At 46.6% G+C, this 14,328-nt stretch overlaps 1 protein-coding gene across 1 annotated transcript in view; it reads left to right on the top strand.

Moving 5' to 3' along the window:
* The first annotated feature begins 2,191 nt into the window (after positions 1-2,191).
* The window catches only part of ZNF407 (zinc finger protein 407), a 488,252-nt gene continuing 476,115 nt past the window's right edge, over positions 2,192-14,328 (top strand). Inside the window, exon 1 of the mRNA XM_066579487.1 lies at positions 2,192-2,248. The gene's annotated coding sequence lies outside the window, so the exon portion shown is untranslated. The remainder of the gene's footprint in view (positions 2,249-14,328) is intronic.

The following is a 14,328-nucleotide window of genomic DNA, read 5'->3' as shown; positions in this document are numbered from 1 at the left end:
TATATCGGCTCAGTTTTCACGCCGAGCCAATATACGTCGTCCTCATGTGCAGGGGGGAGAATGGAAGAGCCAGGAGCAGGAACTAAGCTCCCGCCCCCTCTCTGCCTCCTCTCCACCCCCTCTCCGCCCCTCTCCACTATTTGCAATGAAAGGAGGCAGGATGGGGGCTGGGCTACGTTCCAATAATTAGTCCCGCCTCTCCTCATTGCAAATAGTGCAGAGGGGCGGAGAGGAGGCAGAGAGGGGGCGGCAGCTCGGAGCACTGCCTCTGGCTCTTCCAGCCTCCTCCCCCTGCAGAGAGAGACGCCGTATATGGGCTGGGTGTGAAAACCCAGGCGATATACGGTCATCTGAATCCAGCCTAAATGCCACCATCTATTCTGACAGCGTTCAAATGCCCTGATTGGAGTTCAGAAGATCTCCTCCTCCTCTGATGTCCATGCCATGAGCCTTCTGAAGGTCCTCAGGGCTGCCATGACAGATTGCTTATTAAGCCATGCCTGTGGTGTGTCTTGTTAGGATTTGGTATAATGTAATTCTATGGTATTACATCATACTGCAGGACCGATGAAATGATTGCAACTTCAAGTCCCGTATGGGGACATAAAAAATAAAATCAATTTGAAAAAATATTTTTTTAAAAAGTAGTGAAAGTAAAAAAAAAAATAAAAAACCTTTTCCGACATTTATAAGAAAACATTAAAGGGGTTGTCCCGCGGCAGCAAGTGGGGTTATACACTTCTGTATGGCCATATTAATGCACTTTGTAATATACATTGTGCATTAATTATGAGCCATACAGAAGTTATTCACTTACCTGCTCCGTTGCTAGCATCCCCGTCTCCATGGAGGCCGTCTAATTTTCAGCGTCTAATGGCCAAATTAGACGCGCTTGTGCAGTCCGGGTCTTCTTCTTTCCTCAATGGGGCCGCTCGTGCTGGATGCCGGCTCCGTGTAGCTCCGCCCCGTCACGTGCCGATTCCAGCCAATCAGGAGGCTGGAATCGGTAATGGACCGCACAGAAACCCTGCGGTCCACCGAGGGTGAAGATCCCAGCGGCTTTCTTCATCAGGTAAGTAAGAAGTCACCGGAGCGCGGGGATTCAGGTAAGCGCTGTGCGGTGTTCTTTTTTAACCCCTGCATCGGGGTTGTCTTGCGCCGAACGGGGGGGGGGGGGGGGGGGAGAACAAACCAGTTTCGGCGCGGGACAACCCCTTTAAGCATTTCTTATTGCTGTGTCCATATATCAATCAAAGTAACTCATTATTTATCCTGCATGGTGAATGTTGTAAAAAAAATATAATAAAAATACAACCAGAATTGCGCTTTTTTTTGGTCAAAATAGCTCTAAGGCTGCATTCCCATGAACGTATATCGGCTCGGTTTTCACGCTGAGCCGATATACGTCGTCCTCATCTGCAGGGGGGGGAGGCTGGAAGAGTCGGGAGCAGGAACTGAGCTCCTGCCTCTTTGCAATAAAAGGAGGTGGGACGGGGCTAAGTTCCGAGAATTAGCCCCTCCTCTCCCCATTGCAAATAGTGCAGAGGGGTGGAGAGGAGGCAGAGAGGAGGCGGGAGCTCAGTTCCTGCCTCTGGCTCTTCCATCCCCCCCCCCCCTGCAGATGAGGACAATGTATATCGGCTCGGCGTGAAAACCAAGCCGATATACGTTTGTGTGAATCCAGCCTAAGGAAAAAATGTAATAAAATGACATCAAAATGTCTTATGGATTTCAGAATGGTACCAATATAAACTACAGGACGTCCCGCAAAAAACAAGCCCTCAGACAACTAGGTCAGCAGAAAAATAAAGTGACGGCCGGCAGGAGATGGCGCAGAATTTTTTCTTTTCCCAAAAATACCTTATTTTAAAAAAAAAAAATGACATCAATTTTGCATCGTTTTAATCGTACCGACGCATAGAATAAAGCGACGGCGTTTTGCTGCGGTTTTTGCACACACCACGGATGGGGGAGAGGTTTTTTCCGATTTCACTTAGAATTTTCCAACAGTATGCAGCACATTAAATAATATCGCTGAACACTACGGCCCGCCCGGCCCCTCCATGTACACGGCGGCACGCGCTGCTTATCCCAGCGAGCGCGCCAAAACACAAGCAGTCACATGACGTAGTTGTCCCCGCCCCCTGTCGTTTCTGAGGAGCCGTGACGTCAGCGCGCACCGTGCCTACGGCAGGCCACTGGTGACTAAGATCATCGTGGGCGAAGGCGCAATAGTATCTGACAAGCGGTAAGTGTGCGCTGTCGGCGGGGCTGAGACTCGTCAGAGAGTAGCGGGGTGCAAGCGAGGGGCCACCGGGGCAGTAGCGGACGTGGTTGGCGGCTGTGCGCTGTGTGCAGGGCCGCTGCTGGCTTACGGCTTTTTGGGCCTCGACGCCGCCGTCGTTTTGTCCTGTACGGCTGCGGCTGGTGGGGAACTTCTGATTGGCCGAGGAGGCGATCCTCACTCCCGCCCACTTACCGTCACCTGTAGTGCTGTGTGGTAGCGGGTGGCTGCTGGGCGGACGATTATGTCCATGTGCGGCCCGGCGGGGCTGCAGGGTGCAGTGAGCGGCCGAGGGGGCTGTGGGGTGTATAGTGCCCCTGTGGACCTGCGGCCGTCAGTGCTCACTGCAGCTCCATGGCTGCTACTAGCTGGCGGTCCGACCTGGGGCTGGCCGGGCAGCAGGCGGACATTAACCCCTGAAGCACGGGCGGTTTGGCCATAAGGATGCGACCATTTTTATGGGGGGGAGTTTATCTGCACTTCTAGACAGCCATAACTCATTATTTTTATTTCCCTCCCTCCTGCCGTAGGGGGGCTTTTTTTTTCCTGCCTGCCAACCTGTAGTTTTATTGGTACCGTTTTGGGGTACATCCGGCTTTTTTGATCACTGTTGTTGCATTGTTCCGGGGCAAGGCAAAATGAACAAAATAAGGGTTCTGCTTCAGGTTTTTTTAAAGGCCGCTCGCACATGAACGCAGCCAAGCACTGCCCTTTCAAACGCGGCGCCTTCTCTCCATGTTACTTTAGCTTTTGGCCGCCGGCGTGTCTAAGCACAGCCCATCGTTGTGATGAGGTCCGCCAAACGGACGAAGATAGAGCGTTCGAAAATCGCGGTGCTGAACAGCACTTTCCAGCGCCGCAGTTTTCGACCGTTGTATCTTCGTCTGACACGTCTGCGAGCCCGAAATGACTTCAGAGGGAGCGTTATACCGCGATTAGCGCAGAGTGCAAAATGCATTGTTAATCGCAGTAAAAAGCGCCTGGAAAACCCCAGGCCCGCCTGCTGCGCCGCCTATGAACAGCAGTGCTGGCCTGTGGCCTAAGGCTGTTTATAACAGTCCAGACAGCGGCTACCTATGTATCACTTTAACCTCTTAGATGCTGCGGTCACCACTGACTGTGACATATGGCTGTTTGGAGCCTTCCTACATACGATTGTGGTGTGCCAATGGGTGCCACGGCAGCCAGAGACCAAATAACACCCTGTGGATCTGCCATGTATGGTGGCTCAGTAGGTCCCCGCCTCCAGCAGGGTCTAATAGGTCTATTTGTCACTGAAAAAAATGACTGCTGGACCTAATAAACTGCACTATATAAGTAGTGCGGTGTATTATCTAAGGGATCACAATGATCACACATTCCCTTGTCGGAGGAATAAATGTAGTTGAAGGGGAAAAAAAGTTTTCATGTTTTTGCGCTAAAAATGTTTTACGGCAAACTAAACCACAAAGGAGCCTACTGACCTGCATCGTCTAGTGATGTCATTTATGCTGCACTGTGCAATAAAAAGAGCTTGCAAAGTTCTGCGCTCGCCACAAGGTAAATGACTTATTAATAAAGGTCAGCGCTGCAGACTTCTTTGTACACCTGGGCTCACAGAAACCGCAAGAAGTGCTCAAAAAGTTATTTCCACCCAAAATATAACCAGTAAAAGCGTCAGCTGACCTGCGCAGACGAGCCTCGCAGGCCGCCGTAGACGGATAGTTATGGCTTTCTGAGTATGGCAATTAGAAAAAATGGTTTTATTCTGCAAAGGTAGTCACACACAAGAGCCTCTATAAAGGGGGCATTGCCGAAACTCCACTGACCGCAGGAGGTTCACGCCGCTCAGCCACTGCACTAAAACACAGCAACGACCGTTTGTTTCACTTTCACCCGTACAATGTTGTACTCCGCACAGCTTAGGACGGCTGCATACAGGCCTATGTACATTGCGGAATCCAGAGCAGCCGTCCACCTTCAGGCTCCGCAGCAAATACCATCCACAGCATGCTATGGAAACCAATTGCGGAGGAAAGATCGCAGCATGCTCTATTTTAGTGTGGTGTCCGCATGGACGTCTTCAATTGAAGTCAATGGAAGCCGTCCGAACTGCGTCCCGTCCGCAATTCACACTGCAGAAAAGTCACTGGTTCAGTGATGGAGTGGGAAAATCAGTACTGCGCAAATGCAGCACAGATAAGAAGATGGGTATGTGGGTGCACCCGCCGGGCACAGGCTCTGATTCTGGTGTGGGATCCTGCATCTGGAAGCTGACCCGCTCGTGTGCTGCCCGCCTTACAGACACCCCCACATTATAAATGAATATGGCAGTGGAACCCCAATCAAAACTACTACTTCTTACACACCTAGATGAAGAATACCCTGAGGATGTAGTTCCCAAAATGGGGTAACTATTGGGGGGGTTCCACTAAGGTACTTCAAGGGCTCTGGAAATCTCATGGCTTCTGAAAATTGCTCCAGTAAAGTCTGAGCTCCCTCCCTGCCCGGCACGGCAGGTCACATCCACATGTGGGGCATTTCAGTATTTGGAAGAAATTGGGCAGCAAACTACATGTTGCTTTTTCCCCTTTTGCCCCTCGTGAAAAGTAACCATCTGAGGCTAAACTTACATAATATGGAATCACTGTAATTTTTCATGGCCCAGTGTTAACAAAATTCACCACACTTCCTATGTAGTGCAAATACTGGCTGCACCCCTTGCTGAATTCCTTCAGGGGTGTAGTTTCCAAAATAGTTACGTTTGGGTGGGTTCTCACTGGACCGATGCTTCATGAGTCTCTGGAAACGTGATCTGGTGCCCAAAATTACTGAGTGCTACCGTGTGTCCAAACAGCAGTTTGCGTCCCCCATATGGGATGTATTGGTACTCGGAGATGCTGGGTAGCAGACTGAGGGGTGCTTTTTCTCTTTTTTTTTCTTTTCCTCCTGCATAAAAATGAAACATTAAGGCTGGGGTCACACGGGATGGAATTCTTGCGGAATGGCCGCACTGAAAAACCGTAAGAATTTCGCTGGAAAGCCGCAGCTTCCAAACCCCCGGCCTTTAGCCACAGGTTTTGGAGTGGTTTTGCCGTCGGCATTCCGCTGCGGCTTTCTCTCCCCATAGAAAGGAGTAAGGTTGCTGCAGAAAAGAGAAAAGAATTAACATGGAGCGGAATTGAATTCGGCACCGCCCGTCAGTTTTCCTGCAGAATGGCCGCAGCGCGTGGATGAGATTTTTGCAAATCTCGTCCACTTTGCTGGCTAATTCCAGGATTAGGAGCCGAGGGTGGAATTGCTGTACGGACTTTACGCACGGAAAATCCGCCTTGTGTGAACCCAGCCTTAGGCCTTAGGCTGGGTTCACACAGGGCGGATTTGTTGCGGTTTTGCCGCAGAAGAACTGCTTCTGCGACAAAACCACTTCAAAGGTTATCTTTGTCTTGCGTATTTTCCGTGCGGAAAATCCACAAGGGTTTTTTTTACTTTTGCAGCGTATTTTGGTGCGTCCATAGAGGTCTATGGACAAAAAAGCGCTGCGGAAAAGGCAAAAGAATGGACATGCTGCGTCTTGAAAAACCGTGCCGCAGTTGCATTTCCGCACTGCGGCAGTGTGGAAAAAATCCGTCCTGTGAGAACAGCTTTTTGACCAAACACATTTGTACTGCATTGCACTGCAAACGCAGCGGTTTTGCCACAGTGCGGATATGCAACGGCAAACCGCGGCAAAACCGCAGCAAATCCACCTTAGAGATGTTTCTGTTAATGAGATCTGCGGCTATTCTTACTTAATGTCTCCTCCAGAGTTATGGGTGGAGACCTGCCCTGGCCTGCTGGAGGTAGAGGGAACACCCACAGCTCCGAATTGGCTGCCGGAGACACACCTACGTCGAGCCCTCTCCCGGCTACTGTCACTGTTGCAGGCGTGCTCCTGCGCTGACAGTCACCCCCACGGACTGCCATATATGCTGCAATGCGTGCCGCCGTAGTCCTTCGCAGCGCGCTGTCTCTATCCCTGCCAGCTGCCAGATCTCCCAGTCGGCCAGCGCCTAGCAGCGGTGGTAACAGTCGCAGTGGGGAGCCAGCTTACCCACAGTGGCGGCTGGTCTCTCGCTATATCTCTTGGACAAATGAGACAGTACAGCGGGGGCCAGAGGAACAGAGTTGCTGGAGAGCATGGGGAAAGTGCTTGGGGCAAAGTACTGTAAAGAGATAGGTTACTCAGCAGCAGATGAAGATATAAACAATCCTCCGGTGTTCAAACAACCCTTACTGGGTGAGGAGAAGAAATGCAAACTCCAAGACCGGTCCTGGATCCTGGACCATTACCTCATCCACATAGAAAAATATGGTCAATCAAGCTTGATAAAGATCTACATTTAGAGGTCCAAATGTTGCTGCAGCTATTTTAATATGGAGGAATAAAAATATGAACTTTTAAAACACAACTGTTGCTGTCAAGACCATATTTTTCTATGGGACAAAGAAGTAGTCGAGCGGGGCCAGGAGGAGGAGGAACATACTTTCCGGAGGTTAGCAGAGCAGGGGGCCAGAAAAGCCGCTTCAGAAAATGACCTCCGCTCGGAGCAGATGTGTATCCGGCAGCCAATCCAGAGCTGTGGGTGTTCCCTCTAGCTCCAGCAGGCCAGCTCATATCTCCACCCATAACTCTGGTGGAGACAAGATACACCAGAACCTCTCCCTACGATTACGCCATTGTTCTATGGTTAAGGACAAATTGAAATAATTTCCCCATTGAGTCATATAGGACAATTTATTTTGTTGTGTACCATTTAGGATTCCTTTAAAGTTGTGTCCCTGTGTAGATTGGGCAGTATTTACACTTCGCCTCCAATGGGTTTAGCTCAACTTTACAACCTGAGGACTCAGTCACACGGGCGTTTTTCGCATGATTTGCGGATCACATAATGGATGCACATCCGCAAATCGCATGACTAAGGCCGACGATTCGCCGAAAAATCTGCACCTAGCAGCGTTTTCAGCATAAGGGCCTGATCAAACGAGCGCTGCCCGCTATCCTCTGCCACAGCTGTGGCAGAGAAGAACGATGTTCGCCCATTGAATTCAATGGAGCTGGCAATACAGCCGGCTCCATTGAAAGCAATGGGCTGCCGGCAAGCGCTGTATGAAAATGTAAGCTGTAAGCATCCTGAAAATGTGTAGTAAAAAAAAAAAAAATTTATACTCACCTTTTTGCTGCAGCCGGAGTTAAGGCGTCCGACCGGCAGTTCTCCTGAACTGCTTTCTGTAGTATTCAGCAAGCAGGGATTTAAAATCTCTGGCTGCTGAATGGGCTGCCTCTGATTGGTCACTGCGCTCAGCCAATCAGAGGCAGCTCTCAGCTGTCATTCAATAGCTGAAAGCTGCCTCTGATTGGTCCCTGCGCTCAGCCAATCAGAGGCATCACTCACCCATTCATGAATGGGTGAGTGAGAGCTGCCTCTGATTGGCTGAGGGCTGTGATCAATCAGAGGCAGCCCATTCAGCAGGCGGGGATTTAAAATCTGAATACTACAGAAAGCAGTTTAGGAGAACTGCCGGCCGGACGCGGCTGAACTCCGGCTGCAGCAAAAAGGTGAGTATACGTTTTTTTTTACACATTTTCAGGATGCTTTTTAGGGAAGGGCTTATATTTTAAGCCCTTCCCCGAAAATTCATCCCGCGCTTGCCGGCAGCCCGTTGCTTTCAATGGGGCCGGCAGTATTGCCGGCTCCATTGAATTCAGTGGGCGAACATCGTTCTTCTCTGCCACAGAATGTTCTTTAGTATATGTTCTCAATGGGGTCGTCGCTGCTGCCGCCGACCCCATTGAGCGCATATACAAGCACCGATTTGCGCAGAACGCAGATCGGCGCGTTCTGCGAATCGTTGTGTCCTATAATTTATCCCACATCCGCATAAAAAAACGGACATGTGCCTGCTCCCATTGCGATGCATTGGGTCTATATATCTGCAGATCGCAAGCTTTATAGTAGTTAAGGAGGTTCGGTACTGAGAGGCCTACTGACATTTTTTTTATGTAGAAGCACTATATTTAGCTATTTGGGGGCGTTTATGGGACCAGATGAAAGACGAAAACAGCACTAATGCATGACTGAGGGGGGAAGAGTTCCAGTAGCCCGGGAAAATAAACTCTCAAAATGTAGAATCTGAGAGATCCTATTAAAATTAGTAGATACATTTTAACTAGAAAATGTGAAATGTCAAGGATCAGGGGCAGGATCCAAGATGCCTTAGCGGGTAACGTGAAACTGCGGAGCACCGCCAATACAACCAACCACCAAAGCCAGTCAGGCTTTTGGGTGAAAATACAGCTTTTGGAGAATTAATTGCTTTGGATGGACACAATTAAGAAGCTTGCATGTGTAATAGAACAGACAAAAAGACCTCTGTGAAGTCAGCACCCCATCTTTCAAAAAAGTTAATTTTTTTATAAGTTCTGGATGCACCCCAAAGAGTTCTAGAGTTCCCAATTAATTTTAAAAATAGTTCTAGCAAATTAGGCAAAAAAATCAACAAATGTATCTCTGCAGTGCTAACTTCCAAAAATAATATTACTAAATCAGCGAGAACTTTGTTACACATAACTGAAATTTTTGGATCCGGCATTTGAAAATCAGCGAGAACTTTGTAAATATTGGTTCTAGAGCTTCGAGCATTAAGAGTTTTCTTCAGAACTCTTGAGGTGCTACCCAGAACTCTTATAAAATCGCAGGATTTCCTAAAACATTATTTACACATAATAACTGAAATTTTTAGATCAGGCATCTAAAAATTAGCGAGAACTTTGTAAATATTGGTTCTAGAGCTTCGAGCATTGAGAGTTTTCTTCAGAACTCTTGAGGTGCTACCCAGAACTCTTATAAAATCGCAGGATTTCCCCAAAAATTATTTACACATAATAACTGAATTTTTTTTGATCCGGCATTTGAAAATCAGCGAGAACACTGTAAATATTGGTTCTAAAGCTTCGAGCATTAAGAGTTTTCTTCAGAACTCTTGAGGTGCTAACCAGAACTCTTATAAAATTGCGGGATTTCCCAAATTTTTTTTTACACATAACTGAAATTTTTGGATTCAGCATTTGAAAATCAGCGAGAACTTTGTAAATATTGGTTCTAGAGCTTCGAGCATTAAGAGTTTTCTTCAGAACTCTTGAGGTGCTACCCAGAACTCTAATAAAATCCCAGGATTTCCCAAAAAATTATTTACACATAATAACTGAAATTTTTTTGATCCGGCATCTAAAACTCAGCGAGAACTTTGTAAATATTGGTTCTAGAGCTTCGAGCATTAAGAGTTTTCTTCAGAACTCTTGAGGTGCTACCCAGAACTCTAATAAAATCCCAGGATTTCCCAAAAAATTATTTACACATAATAACTGAAATTTTTTTGATCCGGCATCTAAAACTCAGCGAGAACTTTGTAAATATTGGTTCTAGAGCTTCGAGCATTAAGAGTTTTCTTCAGAACTCTTGAGGTGCTACCCAGAACTCTAATAAAATCCCAGGATTTCCCAAAAAATTATTTACACATAATAACTGAAATTTTTTTGATCCGGCATCTAAAACTCAGCAAGAACTTTGTAAATATTGGTTCTAGAGCTTCGAGCATTAAGAGTTTTCTTCAGAACTCTTGAGGTGCTACCCAGAACTCTTATAAAATCGCAGGATTTCCCCCAAAATTATTTACACATAACTGAATTTTTTCTTTGATCCGGCATTTGAAAATCAGCGAGAACACTGTAAATATTGGTTCTAAAGCTTCGAGCATTGAGAGTTTTCTTCAGAACTCTTGAGGTGCTACCCAGAACTCTTATAAAATTGCAGGATTTCCTAAAAAAATTATTTACACATAATAACTGAAATTTTTGGATCGGGCATCTAAAAATCAGCGAGAACTTTGTAAATATTGGTTCTAGACCTTCGAGTATTAAGAGTTTTCTTCAGAACTCTTGAGGTGCTACCCAGAACTCTTATAAAATCATATTTTTTCATATAACTGAAATTTTTGGATCCGGCATTTGAAAATCAGCGAGAACACTGTAAATATTGGTTCTGGAGCTTCGAGCATTAAGAGTTTTCTTCAGAACTCTTGAGGTGCTACCCAGAACTCTTATAAAATCGTGGGATTTCCCCCAAAAATATTTACACATAATAACTGAATTTTTTTTGATCCGGCATCTAAAAATCAGTGAGAACTTTGTAAATATTGGTTCTAGAGCTTTGAGCATTAAGAGTTTTCTTCAGAACTCTTGAGGTGCTACCCAGAACTTGTATAAAATCGCAGGATTTAAAAAAAGTTTTTTTACACATAACTGAAATTTTTGGATCCGGCATCTAAAAATCAGCGAGAACTTTGTAAATATTGGTTCTAGACCTTCGAGCATTAAGAGTTTCCTTCAGAACTCTTGAGGTGCTACCGAGAACTCTTATAAAATCGCGGGATTTCCCAAATTTTTTTTACACATAACAAATTTTTGGATCCGGCATCTGAAAATCAGCGAGAATTTGTAAATATTAGTTCTAGAGCTTCGAGCATTAAGAGTTTTCTTCAGAACGCTTGAGGTGCTACCCAGAACTCTTAGAAAATCATGGGATTTCAAAAAAAAAAAAAAAAATTATTTACCCATAACGTTGAAATTTTTGGATCCGGCATTTGAAAATCAAGCCTTGGTCACACGGGCGTTTTTTAATGCTTGAAGCTCTAGAACCAATATTTACAAAGTTCTTGCTGATTTAGTAATATCATTTTTGGAAGTTAGCACCGCAGAGATACATTTGTTGATTTTTTTGCCTAATTTGCTAAAACTATTTTTAAAATTAATTGGGAACTCTAGAACTCTTTGGGGTGCATCCAGAACTTATAAAAAAATTAACTTTTTTGAAAGATGGGGTGCTGACTTCACAGAGGTGACAAAAAGACTATTGACACTTGGAAGGGTTAGGATGGTATAGAGAGATAATGACTGGGACAGTGAGAGGGGGGCCTAAAGGTATCATGCTAATCAGCTCTACAGTGAAACAAATGGCAGGAGAGTCATCCTGAACAATGTTCCAGGCGTGTGGCTCCTTTCAGAGATAGTCAGGTCCAAGGAGAAACTGAGGGGGAAGTGGGCTAGATCTCTCAAAGGTTCCTTTAGGTGGGTGTCTGACATCTTGGGGGGTGATGACAGCATTGTTGTTGGAGGGAAGGGAAAGATGAGGAATAGTCCAGACTGGGATTAGTACTAGAGGTGTGCTTAGGAAGAGGATGGCACCATCCAGATCCGCTGTTGTATGGACAATGTATGTGCAGTTAGATGATGTGGAAGTGGCATTTGCTGTTCATGTTGCTTCCAGGAGTGGTCGAATGACCCTACACATGTAGAGGGTAAGTCTGGAAACATCTGGCAAAATTGTAATTCCCAAGTAAATGTAATTGTTGCCAAGCTCTGTGAAGGATGTCTTCTTTTTGTTTGTAAAAGTGTATTTGGTAGATTACATTGTGTTGGCGGTTGGGATCCTGAGTTTTCAGACCTGCTAGATGTGTATTCTGTCAAGTTCGATGTCTCTATGCTCTTGGCTGTTCAATACCTTGTTAAAGATGCAGACACTACAGTCATAGAGGGCATCTGGTTGCATGTCTTCAGGTTGTTGCGACGACCCGTTTTTGACAACTGTTATTGGATTTGGGAGACAGAATGGGGAGTCTGGACATCAAATGTCCCCAGGATGGCTCTGCATGAGAGATAGGTGATGTAGTGGGTATCATTGTACCTTGACGCCAGCAGAAGCTAGGGGTTTGACTGAAGGAACGCCCTGTAACACCCCTAGCTCCCAATAAGGTCAAGGCAGGAAGGTCCTGGGAGTCTGTGGAGTCATTTCTGCCAGCCCTGCCGGCTTAGGCTGACGGTTAGTTGTCTTCTTTGCCTTACATTATTACCTGTAAATGCTGCCATGTTACCACTGTAACATGGCAGCATTAACATCTAACAATGTAAGCCAAAGAAGATAACTAACCATCAGCCTAAGCCAGCAGGGCCATCAGAAATGGATCCACACACTGCAGCGTCTCGCCTCAGTCCCGGCCAGCATTTCTGCCATGCGTCCCACCAGGCAGCTGGCTGTGAGCTCCATCCCAGCCGGCCGCCCCCACCCCCGCTGACAGCTGCCAATCAAATGACATTCAGCCGGCAAAACACTATAAGTTCGCTTTCGCCTCCCTGCTACTTGGGGCTGTGGCTGCACCGCCGGCACCCGCTGTATGCCTTTTCTAGCTATGTTTAGTGCCCTTCCAGGACCTGATGCCCAAGAAGCTGTGCAGCCAATCACGTACAGGGGGCGTTATTGCCCTGTTAATCTTGACTCCACCAGCAATTCCTGGTGGCGTCAAGATACAATAATACCGATGTAGTGTTCGGAGCCTCATAATGTTCATGCACTTGACTATTGCTGTCCGAGAGAGAAGGGTCTGTGGCATGTGCCTGCAGCCCCACTGGAAAGAATGGTATCTCTCTACGCTGGAGGGCCAGCAGAGGCTGTACAGGCTGGATATCTGAAGTACTCCATGAAAGCCGCACTGCCACCAGTCTAGACGACATGAGGCTGTCCCTTTCAGGAAAAGCGACGTCAGGACCGCTCCGCTGGACGTCTGAGCCCACTGCTCAGACATCAGCAGGTTAGGTGAAAAACGCATGGTCTGTCAGCACCATATTGGAGTGGTGCCGGCGGGGAGAAGAAGCGGCTCGAAATTGTGTTGACGACAGTCATGGCAGTGCCTCTCTTCTTAATGGCCTTTGTGTTCTTTTGCCGCCTTGCTGAAACCTCCCTCCCCCCCAACCAATCCACTTTATAGTTCACCACTTTTACGTTTACTCCAGCAATTTTATCAACTTTTTAGGTTCCCTCCTATCTGACATACCCGTTTCTTATGTTGTTCTTCTATATTCTATTATGCCACTTTTTGATATAATACATCTACCTTTTCCTGATTCTTTTACATTGTGTTATTTATATATACCATATGTTATATATATTGTCACTGTTGAATTCCCGTGTAAGCTGCTGTGCGAAATCTCGTTAGGTTTTTCGCGTGTATTTTCATGTCTACTCTCCTCTATCGGTCTTTGACCCATAGCAGCAAAGTTTTGGCCCCATTTCCGCTTGCTGAAATTCGCACTTACTGAACATTTGGTCATGTGACTGCTGGGTTTCCGAATGTATGTCCCTTCCAGTCGTTCTGGTGTGCTGGTCTTCTTGCCATTTTCACCATTGAAGGCCACAATTGTATTATATAAACCTGTGACTTGGACACTTCTCGTTACTGCTTGAGAAAGGGGGATAGTCATGTTATAACCCCGAAACGTGTTACAGAAGACCCTATGTTTTCATACATATTTTTTTTAATGAAACATTTTGTTTTTATTGCTTTAAACTTTTAATAAACCTGAAAAGTTCTTCTAGCAGTTAATACTGTGTGTTCCTGCTTCCTGGACCACCCACTAGGTTATCTGCATTTCTGGATTACAGGGAGTTGATGGACGTCCGCCCAGGCCTATGTACCTCCCTGGTTAAGTAAATGATCCACTTGTCATTCATCACACCCATTCTATGGTTTCTTTAGTCCTTGAGCACTGTCTGCTCTTCTTGTTTTCTGTTCTTCATACCTGCTGACCACAAACTGCTGGATCGGGCTGCAGCGACTGGCGCTCTTCACTGTGGATGTCGGTGCTGGGCAGGGATCCTCTTTCACCCACTGAGACGCATGCCAGGCCCGCCAGGCTGCTAGGTGTCACAGTGTGAGGACAGAGCTCATTAAAGAGGTTTTCCAAGTAAATTGATGGCATTTGGGTACGTTGGTAGCAGTGAGGGGATGCAGAGTGCATTAAAATATTCAGTGCTTCCTTCCCCACTGCCCAATGTTCTCCCAGTTCTCCGATCTTCTATTGACATGGGTTGTTGACCACTGTCACCGCTGCAGCCATTGGAAGACCTGACGAGGACATCGGTAGGTCTTCTGGTGGACATCACTTGGCAGATGCTGTGACATCGGCAGGCTGG

Source organism: Eleutherodactylus coqui, chromosome 9 (genome assembly GCF_035609145.1).
Source record: "Eleutherodactylus coqui strain aEleCoq1 chromosome 9, aEleCoq1.hap1, whole genome shotgun sequence".
NCBI classification, from domain to species: Eukaryota; Metazoa; Chordata; class Amphibia; order Anura; family Eleutherodactylidae; genus Eleutherodactylus; species Eleutherodactylus coqui.
This window is presented reverse-complemented; position numbering and strand designations above follow the sequence as displayed.